Consider the following 20,271-nt stretch of genomic DNA (forward strand, 5'->3'; position numbering starts at 1 on the left):
CAGAGGGATTGATTTCATTATAGCCATTACATAATGGTTTTCCAGATTAAGTTGTTTCATTTTTCTTTGGATCACGGTACAACTAATTAAGCACACCATCTACTCAACAACACATCACACAGTAAATTTGGATAACAAAGTTATCTTTAACGAACGTTACAACCTCTCCTGGGAAGACTTCGTTAATACCGGGTCACCGTCTCTAACCTTAACAATGGCGAGGTTCGGTGTGGAAGTGGGTCCCCAAGTTCCTTTTGGTGTGCAGTCTCAGCTGAAACTATTCATAAATGATTATGTTCTGTAACGATGCCAAATTTGGAAGATGTTGATTGCTAAGCTTCATCTGCTGTTCCAAACAATAATAGACTTTCCATATGGTGAATATCATCTCGGCCGGCCGGTGTGGCCGTGCGGTTCTAGGCGCTACAGTCTTGAACCGCGAGACCGCTACGGTCGCAGGTTCGAATCCTACCTCGGGCATGGATGTTTGTGGCGTCCTTAGGTTAGTTAGGTTTAAGTAGTTCTAAGTTCTAGGGGACTGACGACCTCAGATGTTGAGTCCCATAGTGCTCAGAGACATTTGAACAAATATCATCTCCAAAAAGATATCACTAGACATTAGTGGCCACATACGTAGTATATAATAACTTCAGAATGTTTTTCCAGACAAATTAAAATGTGCTTTTGTTAGGCATCTCTATTGCATGGGTAGCTTCACAAATGTAAATAATTGTTACACACTGTCACTCCTTACACAATTTTCTAAACGTTTCAAGTAGGTAATTGTCACCTACCCTTGTAGCTAATCACTGTTTTAATTTTAAAACAGCCTGTCTACTTACATACTGAGCGACGTGGTGCAGTGGTTAGCACACTGGACACTCATTATGGAGGACGACGATTAAAACCCGCGTCCAGCAATCATAATTTAGACTTTTAGTGATTTCCCTAAATCACTTTAGGCAAATGCGGGAATGGTTCCTTTGAAAGAGCACGGCCCATTTACTTCCCCATACTTTCCTATTCCGAGCTTGTACTTCGTCCCTAATGACCTCGTTGTCGACGGGACGTTAAAATCTAATGTCATCCTCCACCTCCTTCTCTACTCAGAGAGCTGTTTCACACAGCATAAAAAAACGGAATATTGGCTAGCAACTAAAACAAACGGTTGTCCGGTTCTTATCTGAGGAACAGAATGTAGAAAGTTACCCAAGGTTGTTCGGATAATACAAAGAAGGACGCCACGTCATCTGCATTGGGATAAATTACAATGGAAGTGCAGTATGCTTCGATCATAGGACGATTTCTGTTTTTGGTGTATGATAATTATCTACCGTTTTATTCGAATATGCTGATAGAATTAGTTCTGTTTCTAGAATAGAGAAGCACTGTTGTGAAGCAAAGCAAAGAATTATCAAACGACAAGACAGTGAAAATTAGTTATTGGACTTACACAAATAGGCCACTTTTAATCTTTGAGAAATTACTATTCTAGCAATCTTGTACTGTAAAAAAAATCGAACCTCCTATAAATCTAATGAATCACCAAGAAATAAAGTATTCTAGGGAAACTGCCGCGCACCACTAGATTTACGCCCTGGGATTGTGAAGCTTTCCGTAAATTAGGCGGGGCTCTGAAGGTAGGAGTCGTAAGTTAATTATGCATTCGCTCATAAGACAAGCTATGTAACAGTAGAAGTCAATAGTTGGGCAGGTGATGTGTTGACGCACTATTTTTCAAGGCCATAGTCCCGAGTAAAAGTCAGCTAGGAGCGTGTCGTCGTCCTGGACAGCGTCCATTGCCCGTATGTCGTGCAGCACGTCCGCCATTCCCACGTTGCATCTTGAGCTCTCGGCATAAAAGTTGTGTGGTATTGGGTGAACGCTCGGCAATATCTCTTTGTGTCACAGCTTACCTTCACTCTGCCGCTTCGACTGCCGTAATGAGCGTCTGTTTGCGCTGACGTCTTTCTCGTTCTATATGACACAGGAATACTTGTTCGCCGTGACCACCGTCTTGCATTCTCGCATGGCTCGCATGGTCTCTGATACCTTCCAATTGCACCGTAGTGAGTCGGAGAAAGCGGGCTTTATTGCACTGGACGGCCAGTTTTTTTTTTTTTTTTTTTTTTTTTTTTCAAGCGAGCTTACTGCACCGGACGGTCCGTTTTTTTTCATTATTTATTTTGTTCCTAACGAACCAAACTGTTGAGGTCACCGGTCCCTAGGCTTAATTATTTACTTACTTACTGCGTGGGCCACACAAACCGCATTCGGTCCTTGGCCTCACCAATCAGCCTCCTCCAGCGTCCTCGGTTCATGTATCCGGCTTCAGACAGCCCCAGTGTACTCATATCTACATCCATACTCCGCAAGCCACCTGACGGTGTGAGGCGGACAGTACCTTGAGTATCTCTATCGGTTCTCTCTTATATTCCAGTCCCGTATTGTTCGTGGAAAGAAAGATTGTCGGTATACCACTGTGTCAGCTACCACGACGTTTCGAAGACCGTCGTGTCTTCTGGCGAAATATCGTCATGGCCGAGAAAGTGAACATTCAGACGTGGAAGTATAGTATGTGAGCACTGTCAGGAAATGGTGTAGGATGTGGCTGTGGTTATTATGTGTATTGGACGCAGATTGAATTGTGGCATTGCTCAACTTAGTTTTATTTCCGGTGAATTTGATGCCACCCTCCACATTTTTTCTGTTCTGTTCTAATATTCTGTCTAATACGTTTTCTTTTTTTATAATTTTGGTCTTTGGCTGCTCATACTGTTCCTTGCGCCAGATCCACATGACCCATGTAGTTGTTTTGATCTTCAGTCCAAAGACTGGTTCGATGTAGCTCTCCATGCTACTCTATACTGTGCAAGACCCTTCATCTCCGAATAACTACTCCAACCCACATCCTTCTCAGACTGATTATTGTATTTGTCACTTGGTCTCCCTCTACGACTTTTACCCTCCAATATTCCCTCCAGTAAGAAATTGGTGACACATTGATGCCTCATATGGTGTCCTACCAACCGATTCCTTCTTCCAGTCAAGTTGTGTCACAAATGCTTCTTCTACCCAGTTCTCTTCAGTACGTCCTCATTATTTACGTTATATATCTATCTAATCCTTAGCATTCTCCTGTAGCATCACTTTTCCAAAGCTTCTATTCTCTTCTTGTGTATACTAGTTACCGTCCATGTTCCACTTCAATACATAACTATATTCCAACAAATACTTTCAGATAAGACTTCCAGATACTTAAATCTATACTTGATGTTAACAAATTTCTCTTCTTCAGAATCCCTTTCCTTGCCGTAGCCAGTCTACATTTTATATCCTCACTACTTCGACAGTCATCAGCCACTTTGCATCCAAAACAGCAAAACTCATTTACTACTTTAAATGTCTCATTTTCTAATCTAATTCCCTCAGCATCATCTGATTTAATTCAACGACATTATCCTCGTTTTGCTTTGGTTGATATTCCTGTTACATCCTCATTTCAATGTATTGTCCATTCCGTTCATCTGCTCTTAGAGGTCCTTTCCTGTCTCTGACAGAATTTCAGTGCTGTGGGCAAACCTCAAAGTTTTTGTTTATTCTCCATGGATTTTGATTCCTACTCCAAATTTTCTTTTGTTTACTTTCCTTCTGCTCATAATAAAGATTGAATAATATCGGAGATAATCTACAACCCTGTCTCACTCCCTTCCCTACCATTGCTTCCCTTTCGTGCCCCTCTTGTAACTGCCATCAGGTTTCTGAACAAATTCTAAATAGCCTTTCACTCCCTGTATTTTACCACTGCCATCTTCAGAATTTTAAATAGAGCATTCCAGTCAGCATAACAAAAGCTTTCTTTAAGTCTACAAATGCTATAAACATAGGTTTGCCTTTCCTTAACCATTTTACCTACTTGATCCTCTGCTGCCTTCACTATTTTATATCTCAAAGTTACCCATTCGTCTTCTACTGTATCTCTTTCCCCTATTCTTGTCAATCGTTCCATAATGTTCTCTCTGAAACACTCTACCGCCTCTCGTTCTTTCGCTTTATCCAGGTCCCATCTCCTTAAATTAGTACCTTTTTGTAGTTTCTTCAGTTTTAGTTTACAGTTCATAACCAATAAATTGTGGTCAGCGTACACATCTACCACTGGAAGTGTCATAGAGTTTAATACCTGGTTCCTAAATCTCTGTCTTAACAGTATATAAACTATCTGAAACCTTCCAGTATTTCCGGCTCTCTTTCACGTATACAATCTTTTTTCATGAATCTCAAAGCAAGTGTTAGCTATGATTAAGCTATGACCTGTTCAAAATTGTGGCTGCCGTCTTCCTATTTAATTCCGGAACCCCCCCCCCCCCCAGTCCATATTCACCTTCTACTTTTCCTTCTCTACTTTTCCTACTATCGAATTTCAATGTCCCATTAAATTTTTGTTCCCTTAACTATCTGAATAATTTCTTTTATCGCATCACAGATTTCTTCAATCTCTTCATCATCTGCCGACCTAGTTGGCGTATAAAACTGTACTACTGTGGTAGGTGTGAGCGTCATGTCTATCTTGGCTACTATAATTCGTTCACTATGCTGTTCGTAGTAGCTTATGCGCAGTCCTATTTCCTTATTCATTATTGAACCTACACCTGCATTACCCTTATTTGATTTTGTATTTATAGCCTTGTATTCACCTGACCAGAGGTCTTGTACCTCCTGCCACCAAACTTCACTAATTCCCACTATATTTAATTTTAACTTTTAAATTTCTCTTCTTAAATTTTCTATCCTACCTTCCCGATTAAGGGATCTGACATTCTGGCTCCGATCCATAGAACGCCAGGTTTGGTTCTGCTGATAACGATGTCTTTCAGAGTAGTCCCCGCCCCGAGATCCGAATGGGGGACTATTTTACGTCCGGAATATTTTACCCATGAGGACGCCATCATTTAGACTACAGTAAAGCTGCATGTCCTGTGGAAAAATTACAACTGTAGTTTCCTACTGCTTTCAGCCGTTCGCAGTACCAGCACAGCAAGGCCGTTTTGGTTAATGTTACAAGACCATATCAGTCAGTCATCCAGAAAAGGCTGCTTCCACTCTTCAGGAACCACACGTTTGTCTGGCCTCTCAACAAATACCCATCCGTTGTTGTTGACCTACGGTACGGTTATCTCTATCGCTGAGGCACGCAAGCCTCCTCAAGGTCAATGGTTCATGGGGGGAGGAAATGATCCATAAACCCGTTCATTGCTATGGTAGGGTTCTTCATGGATATACTGCATCATTATTTCCATTGACCAAAAATTGCATTTTGTCTTTTCTCTGTCCGTGTAATATTTACTTTCTTAGATATCCAAAGGCTTCCAGTCTCTTCACTTTCGGATTTATAATGTAGGACAGGATCTACAGAAAACACCGATGTCAATGTGTCGGGCAGGAGAGAGGGATTGGGAGACGCGGGATATAAATTGGAATAGTTTTTCGAGAATCTGGACATGACGTTCGGGTAAAATAAGGATGGGCAACGAGTGTCTGTGGGAAGAAAACGTTTCGGGCACACGTTGTGGATATTTTATGGATATTCTTTCCAAATAGGGTTTTATTTTCATTGTACTGAGGAAATTGCTTGAATGAAGCGGGCGCTCGATAGTGCGGATGAAGGGTAGTTCATGTTTGTTGGAAGGGTGGTAGTGGGCGAGGCGACTTGGTTGGCTGCCTTGCACTGTGGCGGTCTTCGCAATGGGTACAGGTGAGAGAAGCTTTATAAAATCGCGGTGAGACGATCGGTTTAGATTAGGCATTGCAGGCAAACGATATGCTGGACGTAGGCACGAGGGCTCCAATGCGGAGAGCGCAGTGGGAGTTGACACCACTAATAGTACTGCAGTAACAGTACTGAGGTAATAGATTGTTGAAGGGAATGTTGAGAAAACTTGCACAAGGAAAACGGGGTAAGAGTTGTGGATATGAAACGATTTTCTAATCTAATCTTATTTTCCAAACCACATATTTTACACTCTCCTAAACTGCGTATTTTCAAAGTTTTCGTTTTTTCTCTTTATTTTTGCAAGATCAGTGGGTACTTTATGGGAAAAGGGATCCTTCTGATAATACAAAGCCAAATCACCAACGAAATTTACATTTTCACACAAACAATGACCCTTACATAACACATAAACAGCTTCATACTCGTCCACCTTACGACGTTCTCGTGTTCTATTAACAAAAGGTATCGTAGAATATAAGTAAGACGCACCAATATTCTTACTGTAAATGTCACCAAAATCAAAAGGGTAACTAATGATTCATGATTATTACAAATTTCAAGACCACCAATAGTTTCAGTTGCTCCATAACGAGCAATAGCCGCTATGAACCATCCATAACCTTGACTGGAAGCATCAAGCGTTATTTCCAAAATCTCCCATCATTCCAATTATACGGCTGCAAATTCCTCTCTGACACAGCTCTTCTGAATCCTTCTTCCCACATTGTTTTCGGATGTCCTCATATACGTCTATTAGCTGGAATCCATCACATCGTCTTCTAAAGTCATCTATGCTCAACTCAAAAAGCATACATACAAATACTATCCCATTTGTCAGACTTATATTGTATGCAGAGAATGTATGAGGAGAATGGAGAGAATAAGCTGGATGGAAAGAGTGAGTAATGAAAGAGTATTGGAAATGGTTGGTGAGAGAAGATGTCTGCTGAAGGCTGTAAGAGAAAGGAAAAGGAACTGGTTTGGACATTCACTGAGAAGGGAGTGCTTGCTAGTAGATGCTTTGGTTTGTGGGAGAAGACTGAGAGGAAGAAGGGGAGACAAGGTCATAGACGACATAAAGGGAAGAGGAAATTATGCAGACCTGAAGAGGATGGCAGAAGACCGGACAGCCTGGGGAACTACCATGTGAAGTCCTGCCTTTAGGCAGAACACTGGTGATGATGATGATATTGTATGCATTACAGTGGTGCCCAGATTCATTATCTTATCGTATGTTTTCATTTTCAATATTATTCCGTAGCGTAAACCTACAGTAACACCTCCATCTCCATTGATGCCACACGATTGTGTACCTTCTACAAGAGTTTAAAATATCCTAAACTTAAATTCTTATCTAATATGTGTGTTCCGTAAAACTCCAATTAAATGTTCAGGTTCTTGTCCACTTTGTCTAATGCGGTTCTTAATTTTACTCTTACAGTACGCACCTTCACTAGAGTTTTTATTTATTCTCGAATCAGAAACATACAAATTTACAGTAGCCATAAACATTAATAAATATGTACATATATATATATATATACACAAATTATATTTATATTACATGTGCCCACTACTTTGCACCTCCAAGGCGCTTGGAGTGGCTTGCAGGAGATCAATTTTCGTGCAGGATGTAGGAGACAAAAGGCACTGGAGCATGTGGCTTGTGGTTTGTTCTTGTCCACAATCACAGGACGTATCTTCTGTTATGAAGCCCCATCTCTTAAGGTTGTCTCTGGATCGTCCAACTCCTAATCGTAATCTGTTTAAAGATTTCCACACCAGCCAGCTCTCGTTGTGTCCAGGTGGTAGTTTTTCAGCTTCTGGCGTCTGCAGGTGAGGCGTCAACTTATTCCATAACTCCAGCCTTGCCTTCTCTGGTGGAATCGTGAGCTTCTCGGATGTTCTCAGGAAGCTCTTTCGCGATCTCAGCCGTTGCTGTGGTGGATTATGTCCGTGCAGTGGATGGGCACTGTCCTGTTCCACTTTCAATCTCTCCTTGTTGGCAGCCACTGTCCTGCGTATCCATGGTGGCGCTATTCCAGCCAGGCAGTAGAGCTTATCATTTGGGGTAGGTCTTAAGCAACCTGTGATCAACCTGTAGGTTTCGTTGAGAGCAATGTCTACTTGTCTGGCATGAGATGACCTGTACCAGACTGGAGAAGCATATTCAGCAGTAGAAAAGCACAGTGCCATTGCAGAACAGCGAGTAGTTTGTGGATGTGATCCCCACTGTGTCCCCGCTAGTTTGCGAATTAGTGTGTTTCGAGCGGAGATTTTCATTTTGGTGTTCTTGCAGCGAGTTTTGAATGTCACAGTTCTATCGAGAGTGACTCCATAGTATTTAGGCGCGTGATGATGCTGGAGTTGCATCCCTGACCATGCTATATGTAGCTCCCAGTCGTAAACCTTCGGTTACTTGAAGAAGTTACCATATTTCTGTACCTAAATTGATTCTGCACGTTGTGCCACTATTTTAAAGCTCGAACAATTTGACAGGTAAACGACTCACTCCAGTGTTTAACATTGCAGATGACAATTTAGGGAGAGAGCAATGGTATTACTGGTTTTCTCAAGAGAGATGAAACGCATGTACGTCTCTGAAACACAATTTCTGCAGAGGAATGTACAACACCCTGAGAGGCTTTGTAGCGAGAAGGAAGTACTTCTCTGGGCGGTATCACTAACCTGGTGTCTTGTTGCTTCGGTAAGTCCCACGTAGTACAGTAGTAGCGCTCAGTCGCCAGGTTCCATGTAGGTGGTGATCTTGCTGAATTGGAGTGTTTAGGGATGCCAGTTGTTAATTGTCAACAACGTTTGTACTATACTTGTTTTAATACAGAAATTGCTGTGTCAAACATGTCACAGAATCAGCATTTGCAATATGGCGGCTCTGGACTACGCTGTTATTCGACCCTTTACACCCATTAACACAGTTTTCTGACTTTAGATAATGATAGACACTGCCCACGACACCTGGCGTTCTGATAACTAATAACTTCACTTTCTATCTTGTTTAACAGCTGAAATATGTACTCGTGACCGTTCTTTTAGAGCCACCCCGGTTACTCGACCGTGCATTTTGAGTGGCTCCTAGAGACTAATCCACCCTGTCTTCCCGAAGGAAAAGAGAAACCACCCCACCTTTCTCCCTTACCCAATAAGGACACTTCTCTCACTTCATTTATATATATATATATTCAGATCGCTGTTGCTAGGCGGATCTGACGTCACGTTTGCGGACATTGTGACGGAAGTTTGTCTCGGAACACTGTCTCATATTGTTAAGATCCTACTCCTGAATGGTCAGATCTTGTACCTCCTAAGGTTGCACAACATTGCCTCCTATGACTTCATCACTAATGCTCCTTGCTGACGCTTAATTTTCAAAAGTACATGTAGCCTGGCTGCTACTGAGCATTCCCAATCGCATTAATATGCATAATACTTGGCTTCAACACGTGAAGGGAAGGCACATATGCATTACACAAGCTTAGAGTGAGAGGAATGTTATTACTGGCTTTCTCAAGAAAGATGAAATGCATGTGTGTCTCTGAATCACAATTTAGAGAGAGGAATGGTATTAATGACTTTCTTAAGAAAGATGAAACCCTTGTACGTCTCTAAATTCCTGACCAGTCTTCTTTCCACTGGCGGCTTTACGCAAAATATACACGCATGATCTTCCGGCACGGAACCCATTGTGTTCTTCTTCGTCCATAATCTGCGTTTGAATTTTGACCTTTATAACATTACCATGCTATCTAGAGACTGTATTTGTTACACCTATTAGTCTAAACTTTGTTTTATAAAGTCTAACGAAACTGGAAAGAGAAAACAGAAATTATGTCATTCGGCGTGCCTCGTGCCATAGCTCGTCGACTGTGCAAGTTGCACAGAATAGATCCACCAATAAAGGATGCTACTGGCGACCGAGTTGAATGGCACATCCTTCTTCCTGCGGACGACCACTCGAGATTTGGGATGGGAGGACGACGCAGCCTGCGCTGCCAACTCGGTGGGTCGCAAACAACGCCACAACGAGTGGAGGAAGTCTGAGGAATCAGTCGGACGTCGGGCCAGAGGGCGAGAGAGGGGGGGGCGAGAGAGGGAGGGCGAGAAAGAGAGAGAGAGACGAAGGGGCTCCGGGCTGGCCAATAAATCTTGGCGGCTCTCGGCGCCGCAGGAATCAATCGTAATGGAGCCGGCGGGCGGGCACTTGTGCCGATGGCCGGCGCTTCCTGCGCTGAGCGCCCAGTGCCGCTGCTATCTCCAGCTCCAGCCCCAGTTCCAGCTGGAGTGGCCTCCTTCCGCGGCGCGATGGACAACTTAACAACGCGGCGCAGCGCCCCGCTGGCGCGGCGGGATGGGATATTAAAAAACAGGCGCACCGGAGATTGCCTCCCCCCGGCATCCGTCTGGTGCTCGCAGCGGGCAGGCGTGCTCCCCATTTTTTTGCCTCTCTGCTGTTCAACATTAGAGTGATGGTCTCGAAACATTTCCTCCTATTGCTTATTGTCCTAAATCTCCAGTAAATTTCGACTGTTACACGATTATCTCTTATAGTCAAACATCTCCTACAACACACAACGACTGATTTATTCATTTTCGTGCACTAGTGAAGTATATCAGCTTTATTTAGGTTTCGTTATAATCATGTCGTGATTATCTTTATGCAGCTAGCTATGACTTGCTCTTTTATGTCAGTCTTTTCCATTATGGGATGCATGTATGCCCAGCTACCTCGGTTGTTATCTGAATAATGGAATTTGAAACAAACAGCTTTTTTTAGTTTTAGTTTAGTTTTAGTTTTAGTTATGTCATGTTCCGTAGATAATTTTCCCGATTATTTTAACGATATGATGTGGAACAAGTCAGATACCAAGATATACACACACATGAATAGTGCTAATATTAATATTACTGAAATTTTTAGTTCTGCACATGCAAATACATTTAGAGGTATATTTTTTAATTACAATTTCTGAAACAGAAACTCGTCCATGGAGTAGAAGGATTTGTCCAAAAGAAATGATTTTAAGCTAGTTTTAAAACCAGATCTGCTATCTGCCTGACACTTTATGTTGTTGGGCAAATGATCAAAGAGTTTTGTTGCTGAATAAGGTACTCCTTTTCAAGCAACTGCCAGCTTCAGTAACGGATAGGAAAGGTAATTTTTCCCTCTAGGGTTGTACGTAAGAACATCACTGTTCTTCGTGAATTGAAATGGATTATTTGTAAAGCATTTCATTAGCCAATATGTGTACTCTGACGGTGCAGTTAAAATACCTAACTCCTTGAAAAGGTGCCTACATGACGTTCTTGGGTGAACACCACTAATTATTCTCACTGCTCGCTTTTGTCCAATCAATACTTTATGTCTAAGTGATGAGTTACCCCAGAAAACTATTCCATAAGACATTATTTAATGGAAATATGCAAATTACGTTAGGAGGCTGATCTGTTTATTACCAACACTTGCGATTATACGAAGACTGAAAGAAGATGAACTTAGTTGTTTGAGAAGCTCAGTAATATGCTTCTTCCAGTTCAAGTTGTCATCAATGTGAACATCCAAAACTTTGGAGAAATCTGCCCTGTTAACTGAACCCTATTCATACGCTACACCAAATGTCGGTATGACTCCATTCGGTGCACAGAACTGAATATAGTGAGTTATTTCAAAATTAAGGGAGAGTCCATTTTCTGAGAACCACTTAACAGTTCTTTGAAAGATATCCTTAACAATATCTTCAGCTGCTTTTTCTGGAATGGGATTTATTATAACACTCGTATCATCTGCAAAAAGTACTAGTTTCGCTAGCTGAACGTTAAGTTGTAGGTCATTCACATGAGTAAGGAACAGCAGAGGACCTAAAATTGCACCCTGTGGGACTCCCTTTGTGATAATCTAATTCAACCGTCGTTTATTCAAAACGTGCCATCAGTTTCCACTCCAAAAGGCAACATCTTCAGGCACCAAGCGTAATCTGCCATCAGTGTACAAACCACAATGATAAAGTCCAACGTAATTTCCAAATCGAAACGGTACAATTTATCAAGCATGTTACACCAGCATGTGCAACCAACAAAGACAAATGGAGCAAGGGCACAAAACTGACGGGAACTCAAAGTTGCAGAAACACGCCCACCAATGTTCATCACTGAAAGTGGTAGCATATTTTGGGTAAGCGACGATAGTACAACAATATATCTGTTGGTTTCCATTTTCCATTACTTCTGTCCGGCCGTTGTCCCTCTGTCCTCGACGGGTTACTAGAGACAACGATTATTTGTTGACACTGACCCGTCTGTGTAATCACCTGTAGTTTAGGCCTCTACACCTCCTCCTAGGGCAGTGTTTCCCTACCTGGCTGTGGTTACAACCGGGGGGGGGGGGGGGGGGGTACAATAAAATTTCCTGTCGATTGGAAACAGAACGGTTCCATTGCATTTCATTGGTTCGTAAGACTGTAATACGGATTCATTTATCAATGACTGCATTCATTTTCAAATACAAGCATTAAGACGTGTTGGAAGCTACAGCTTCTAAATCGAATTTCTGGACGTCTTCTTCTTCACATACTACACTTACTACACACATACGTTCTACCTTGTGTCATGCATCCATGACACTAAAACTGAGACTTATACGCCACATATACTTAGATATCTCCCGAAAACATCTTCCCTGAATGATTATTAGCTGTCGCAGTGTATCAGAAATTGCTTCCGTACTCCATTTGCAACAGATTAACGAATTAACTGTCCGCCCCCGATAGCTGAGTGCTCAGCGCGACAGAATGTCAATCCTAAGGGTCGGGGTTGGGTTTCCGGCTGGGTGGAAATTTTCTCCGCTCAGGGACTGGGTGTCGTATTGTCCTAATCATCATCATTTCATTCCCATCGACGCGCAAGTCGCCGAAGTGGCGTTAAATCGAAAGACTTACACCCGGCTAACGGTCTACCCGACGGGAGGCCCTAGTCACACGACATTTACATTTGTTTAAAGAATTAATTGACAGCAAAGAGTAGCAGTAACTACATAACGACTGTTTCACTATACAGTATTATTGTTATTGGCGGCAGTGCTGAAACACAAAGCATACACATTCTGAAATCTTCTAATTACTGCCAGTTCAGACGTAAGGACTTTAACAATCAACTGGTTTACAGATAGTATGTATAGCGCACACGTTTTAACTTGGTTGATTGTAAGTGGCGTTGCAGGGTGTGAGTGAAGTAAATGTTCACCATGGAGGGAAGTGGCGCAGAGGAAGCAAGTTTTATAACTTAAATGTTTTGCAATGCAACCTTCTACTTCCGGTGGTATTGTTAACGTTAGAACTCGACCTGATAGGACTATTACCGTCGCTTATCATGTCCTACAGCTGCTCCAAGCTACGCTCTGTATTAATGGTTTAACAAATTAGTGTGGTCCACGAAATTACAGGCCCATGCGAGTTATTGCCGGGTATTAATAATTTCTAGTGGGAGGGTTTACCCAACCGGTAAAAATTTGTACGTAACGGATAAGGCAACATTTTTAGAACCACTACAGAAGGCACATATGCAGGGCTTAATAGGCAGCATAGAGCCTTTATTTACCTTCTTGACCCAGCATTCGACTGTGGTGCTGACTTTCTCCTGTTCTTTATGATGATGGGAGGAAATAGAGGGTACACATTAATTGATATTTATTCAATGCCGATAGCATTTCAACAACTAGCCGTGTGTCTGTTGGAATATGCATCATCACAACTGGTCTCTCTAGTTAACGTGATCCACTTTCGCCACGAAATTATGTAATGGGGGAGGGGAGCGCTGACCTGGCTTCAGTGTAATTTTATGCAGGCACACAATTATACCTAAACGCATGCTTATTACATTTAATTGCTATAGGTCAAGCGGAACAAGTTCAGCAAAGACACTACAAGCGAACTCAGTCAGGGCGGAAGAGTATCTGCCGAAATATTACCATTTTCCTTAAAACGTAAGCTGATGACGGGGTAGCAAGTGGTACACTTGAATATGACTTCCAATTTTGGTTTAATCTTTCGTAAAAAAAAAAAAAAACACGTTATTGAGCGGGGGAGGGGGGGGCGAGGAGGGGATTACATTTACTATCATACCCTGGGAAAATTTTACAAGTCTTTATGCCATCAATGGGCATTAAATTCTGAACTTTCCTAGATGCAAGAGTTTAACAAGTATATTTTATGCAACACGCCACATTGCAAGCAAATCAAATTGTTACGGAGGGCACAGGAAACATTAACTAATTATCACATTAATACTATTCCACACATTTGGCCAAGTTGCGGTAGCCAACAGAAATTAAAAAAAAAAAAGACGGACACAAGTTTAATCCTTCCCTATCTTACACTCACCCACTACTGTATCGTTATTCACTCGTCTATCATACATTTTCAGACCGAAACTGCACTTTGCCAATGTGGCGGATGCTCCAACCGACCATGTGACGGGAAAGCGTGTACACAAAGGCACCATATGAAAAATAAAAAAAAAAAAAAAAATCCTCCAAAATATTACTGTAAGAGAAAGACCACATTAAAATACATTAAATGAGTTAACTTCCGTTAATCACAGAACAATAATACCACCTTGACCTTAAAGCCCACGGTGTGTGACCTGACCAAGGGACAAACGACAAGTTCTACAGAAATTTTATTAAATAATGACAATAAATTCCCTTATGGGGGTTTAGTGATAATATCACACCTGATTTCATCACCTGGACCATATTAACGAGCAGATTTGAGACTTTCTAATACCTTTCTTAACACCAACAAAATCGAGAGCTGCGTCTCCACGACTATCCAGCGCCGCTGCCAAGGAACAAGTGGACCTGCGGAGACATCGCCTAACCGTTGTTCGTTCAAAAGTTGGTGGAGGGGATGGTTCGCCAACCTGACAGAGCCAATACTCTTGCCTTCGCGATCTCTCTGACCTGACTTGCCTACCTTCTTTGCAAAACTTGTTCGCGTTTAGGGGGTAGGTACTGTCCTACCACAGAACCTCTCTACTCATGCAATGCTACGACCTCTGACTCACGCTTTCTGCTATTTCACATAATATCTCACTCATACAGTTCAGGTCGCATAAAGGAAAGGCTGCGGGGAAATGTGACACGCACGAAATAAAATCAAACAATAAAAGAATAAAGACCGGTGAGTCCATTCTCTCATGATTGTTACCCACAGATATATTTTTGCTGAGTAAAAAACACTCTTGCTATAATTCTCCTGTACCGGAATTCAATGTGAAAAATGTGGAACGGGACAACAAGTTCCGTTTTAGTATATTTGACACTACAATAGTGAAGTCACATTCAGAGTACATATGTTTTTCCTTAAGAAAAGGGTTTACGTTACCGGTTTCAACGAACTGCGTAGACATTTTCAAATGTAAACCGTCAGTAGGAGAATATATAAGTTTTATGTCATGCGTCTACCATAAATGTGAAAAGTTAGCTAGGTTTTTTGAGCAGGCGTTTTACATACCATTCGCGATGCATTGAGAATTGCTTCATATTGTACAAAGAAGGTTGGTATGAAAGAGTATTACAAAGTGTCTTATGACTCCTTAGTCTGTGGTTTAGTAAAACACCTACAAAAATAAAATATCATTCATCTTTGTACATTTTAGAAATACAACTGTCCAAATGAAGCTATTTTTCACTGCTGTTACGCGCTAATTATGATGATGATAGCGGGTGATAGGGGCAGGGACGGGGAGGGGCGTACTAGGTAATATCAGACTGCACTCAGGCATAATGGTCTCAGAAAGTTTGGGAACCACAGCTCCAGCACACAGAAATCTTAACACATTTTCTTGGCCTCCTGTTCCTTCTTCTAGTCAAAGTTTCCCGTACATTCATGTCCTCGTGGATTCAGCAGAGAACCTCGTAATTTCAGCGTTCGTCACTAGCTACACACCTGAAACGCTTCTCTTCTATTTTCGTTTTGCCACTGTATATGATTCACTTCCACACGATGCTGTACTCTACGCGTATATTATAAGAAATTTCTTCCTCAAATTGAGGGCGATGTTTGATATTAGTACCCTTGTTTTGGCCAAGAATCCCATCTTCGCCTGCGCTAATCTGATTATTATGTCGTCGATACTTCGTCCCCAACGGGTTATGTTATCACTGGGGTTGCACAATTCCTTCAATTCGTGTATATCGTGGATCAATATTTTGGTGTTATGTTTATCGCTAAATATCACTTCTGCTACTACTCATTACTTTCGTCTTTCTTCGTCTTACTCTCAGTACATAGTCTGTGCTCATTAGAATGTTCCTTCCATTCGACAGGTTCCCAGCTTTCATTGAGGGCAGCAGTCACATCATGGTATCTTATCACTGACACACTTTCACCTTAAATTTTAAATACTACTCCTGAAGCTTTCTTTTATTTCCATCATTGCTTCTTTGGTCTAAAGTTGGAACAATACTGTAGAAAGGCGTATTTTCTACCATATGGAATTTTTTATTTGCGAATTTTTGGCCTTTTATTCCATTTTTATTGTTTCCTCTGTGTTTTTGTGCAAATTGTGTGTTACTCGTTTTCGCGATAACTTACACTGAAATTTGAAATATCTTGTACCATATTACGTTGGCGAACGAATTTCTAGGTGGACAAATCTCAAAAAAGTACCTCGTCTCACGCAAATAAACCACATTTTTATATGCTCATTAAGTCGGTACGATACACAAATTAATTACATTTCATTTGAATCCGGTCTAAACCGGGACACGGCGGAAACGCACGTACATTATCAACTGTAGTACGACAGTGACTGCATATGTGATGTCCTCCTTTTCTTTCATCTTGACGCTTGCAGATATTCATTGCTGGGTATGGTCTAAGAGCATTTCTGTGAGCCGTGTTAGCCGCAGAGCAAACAAGACAGTTTAACAGAAGAACTGTCCCAGTACCCCACTGGTTTAGGGGCGCGGATATTGTGCAGCATTTGGTTCCCGAAGAGATACTTCCAGTCGGGTACCCACTGCTTCCATTGTTCTTGGTTTGAACATCTGAAAAACATTTCTTTGGCGAAAGGAGGACTTTTTTATAATACGTCAGTTATTTGAGTCATTCACAAGATACGTTTTCTAGGAGGCTAGGTACCCTTTGTGCCGCCCGCTTTCTGGAGAGATATTGTCATCCAGGAACACATGCTAACAATTTTACTATGAACATCGGTAAAACTTCCTTCTGGTGGTACGAGGAGTCTTGAACAAAGCAACCAGCTATATGAGCTAGTCCCTTTCTTTTCTTTCTGAGTCTTCAATCTAATTTTCTGACAGGATCGATGCGGCCCGCCACGAGTTGCTCTCCTGTGGAAACCTCTTCATCTCAGAGTAGCAATAGCAACCTACGTTTTCCGATTACTTGCTGCATGTACTTCAACCTCTGTCTTCCTCTACAGGTTTTGCCCTCTACAGCTCCCTCTAATAATGTGGAATTCATTGCCTGATACCATACAGATGTCGTATCATTTGCTAATAAACCCAAGAATTTACATTACCTATAAATGTCATTCATTGTGGGTCACCGCTGTGCATTGCCGCATCCTTGTCGATAATTGTTTGTTTCTTAACAAAAATTATTTTATGATCGGATGACTGGAGTTCAGTAAGCACAATGGATTGAGATATCACTGTTGGTTTTTCTCTTACTTATCTTATGACGACAGTAGCCAAAGTGTAGAAAAGACTGATGATATGCCATGAGCGCCTCTCTAAAATCTACAATTAGGTAATTTATCTTTTATTATTATTGAAAATTACGTTGGGATATTCGAATAAAGCCTCGCCTTTCATGAATCTTCGGAAAATTTTCAATCTTCGGAAAATTTTGTGTATCACCGTTCAGCATTATAATCATATTTCGCCCTACACACGACGACAAAAAGTTGTCCCTATTTGATTGCCATTTGACTGTTTTCACCGACTGACTCATCACGATCTCCCTGATATAAAGACTCGCTGTTAACGACGGCAATGCTCGCGCGCACTCAGAAGTAACCAACTGTAAAACTCAGTTTTGAGCCAGTGATTGTTAATCACTCAGTGTAACAACTTAAAGAGTTTGTATTTGTTCTCCTAACGATCAAGCTGCAGCAACCGTGACTTCACAGTTTTTATTACGTTATTACCTTCCTCACCTACTATTCCATATTTAACAACTCTCATTCATATTATTTAAAAAAATTTATGAACAATGCTCCAAGAGACAGCGATCTAATAATATTATAATTATTTAATAAGTACAGTCGTGGTTGCTTAAAAGTTGTTACTTATTATACGTGGATGACGGGTTTCGATCTGCTACAGTGATCATAAGGGATCTAAGAGTACATTCCTACTGTCACCAAACAATGTACTCGTAGATCCCATGATGTTCTCTGTACTAGATCGAAACGAGTCATCCACAAATGAGAATTAACAACTTACGTGTCACCACGACTGTGTTTGCTAAATAAATTATGTCATCCCTATGTCACTTTATTTCTCTTACTTATCTTATGACGACAGTAGCCAAAGTGTAGAAAAGACTGATGATATGCCATGAGCGCCTCTCTAAAATCTACAATTAGGTAATTTATCTTTTATTATTCTCGAAATGTATTACGTGCTGCGATTCTTCCAATACGATCGGTGACTGCCTAGAATGTCTATGGTTGACTCTAGCTGCATGCACATTAGAGGGGCTTGGCAGGTGGGGAATTTTTATTTTTCATATGCCTGGAGGGGCACATTCTGTCTTCGCAAATCTGTTGGCACAATGTACCTTGGAGATGTCCTCTTTGCTGCATTTGGGTGAACATTTTTTTGTCGTATGTCAGCTATTAATAAATAGTGGAGCACAGTACCCGGCAGCAGTCCTGAATTGCTGTAAAGACGGACATCGCAGTGTTGGAGCTCTTGCGCACCTTGAGGTAGCACCCAAGTTCTGAGTGACTTTATTACTCCATTCCATTTTTTCTGCCATGATTTATGTGCGTTTCTTGTAGGACAAGGTTCTACCGAGATCTACTCCTAACATTTTTCGAAGTTTTTCATGGTGGAAGACAGTTAAAGGTGATATTTAACTTTTGAAATGCCCATTCTGTTTTTACGATGAGAGCAGGTGATGTACACAGAAGACCACCCGGAATGGAATTACCGTGACGTGCTTGGAGGACAGACCATTGCATCTGTGCAGAAAACTTCGACCGTTGTTTAAAGGTTTCATCGTCCCAGTGTGACCCTGCCTACGAACATCAAACCAGAACAGATTGTAATAAGCTGTAGTAGACGGGATTACACTGGAAGACTCCATTTATTTGAAGTGTGGGTGGCAGCCCTTAATCTATTGAAAATTTGTACAGTGTCCTGAAAATTTAGTGTTTCTAATTATTTTGTAGACTAATTTTGTAAAATAATGCAATTTAGATATGTTAGTTGCATTTTAATTTTTCTTTCTTTTTTTTTCTTTTTGAGACTTTAGTCTTCTGACAGGTTTGATGTGGCCCTAAACTAAGTCCTCTTCTGAGCCCACCTTTTCATCTCAGAATAGCACTTGCAACCTTCGTATTTAATTATTTTCTGGATATAGCCCAATTTCTGTCTTCCTCTACACTTTTCACCCTCCATTGCTCCCTCTAGCACCATTCTCTGATCTCTAAAGAATTGTACTACCTTCCTGTCCCTTCTTCTTGTCAGTGATTTCCATGCATTCCTTTCCTCATCGTTTCCCCAGAGAACATCCTCATTCCTTATTTATTAGTCCACCTAACTTTCAACATCCTTCTATAGAATCACATGTCAGCTGCTTCAATTCTCCTCTGTTCCCTTTCTCCCGTCGTCCATGTGTTACTATCATACAATGCTCCGCTGAAACGTACATTCGCAGAAATGTCTTCCTCCTTTTAAGGCCTAAGTTAGATGCTAGTAGACTTCTCTTGACCATGGATGCCCTTTATGCCAATGCTAGTCTGCTTTTCATATCCTCCTTGTTCCTTCCGTCATTGGTTATTTTACTGCCTAGGTAGTAGAATTCCTGAGAATCTGCTTCGTGATCATCAGTCCTGACGTTAAGTTTCTTGGTATTCTGATTTCATCCACTTCTTATTACTTTCATCTTTCCCCGATTTACTCCCAATCCATATACTCTACTCATTAGACTGTTCTTTCCATTCAGAAGATCTTGCAATTCTTCTGATCTATCACTGAGAATAGAAAAGTCATCAGCGAATATTAACGTTCACATCCTTAGACCATCAATATTAATTACTATTCCTGAACCTTCCGTTTATTTCCGCCATTGCTTCTTCCACAAATCGATTGAAGAGTGGGATGGAAAGACTACATCAGGGTCTAACACCAATTTTAGTCTGAGTACTTCGTTGTTGATATTCCAGTCTTATTGTGCCCTCTTGGTTCATTTACTTATTATATATTACCCATCTCTCCCTATAGGTTACCTGTA

Source organism: Schistocerca nitens, chromosome 6 (assembly GCF_023898315.1).
Source record: "Schistocerca nitens isolate TAMUIC-IGC-003100 chromosome 6, iqSchNite1.1, whole genome shotgun sequence".
Taxonomy (NCBI): Eukaryota; Metazoa; Arthropoda; class Insecta; order Orthoptera; family Acrididae; genus Schistocerca; species Schistocerca nitens.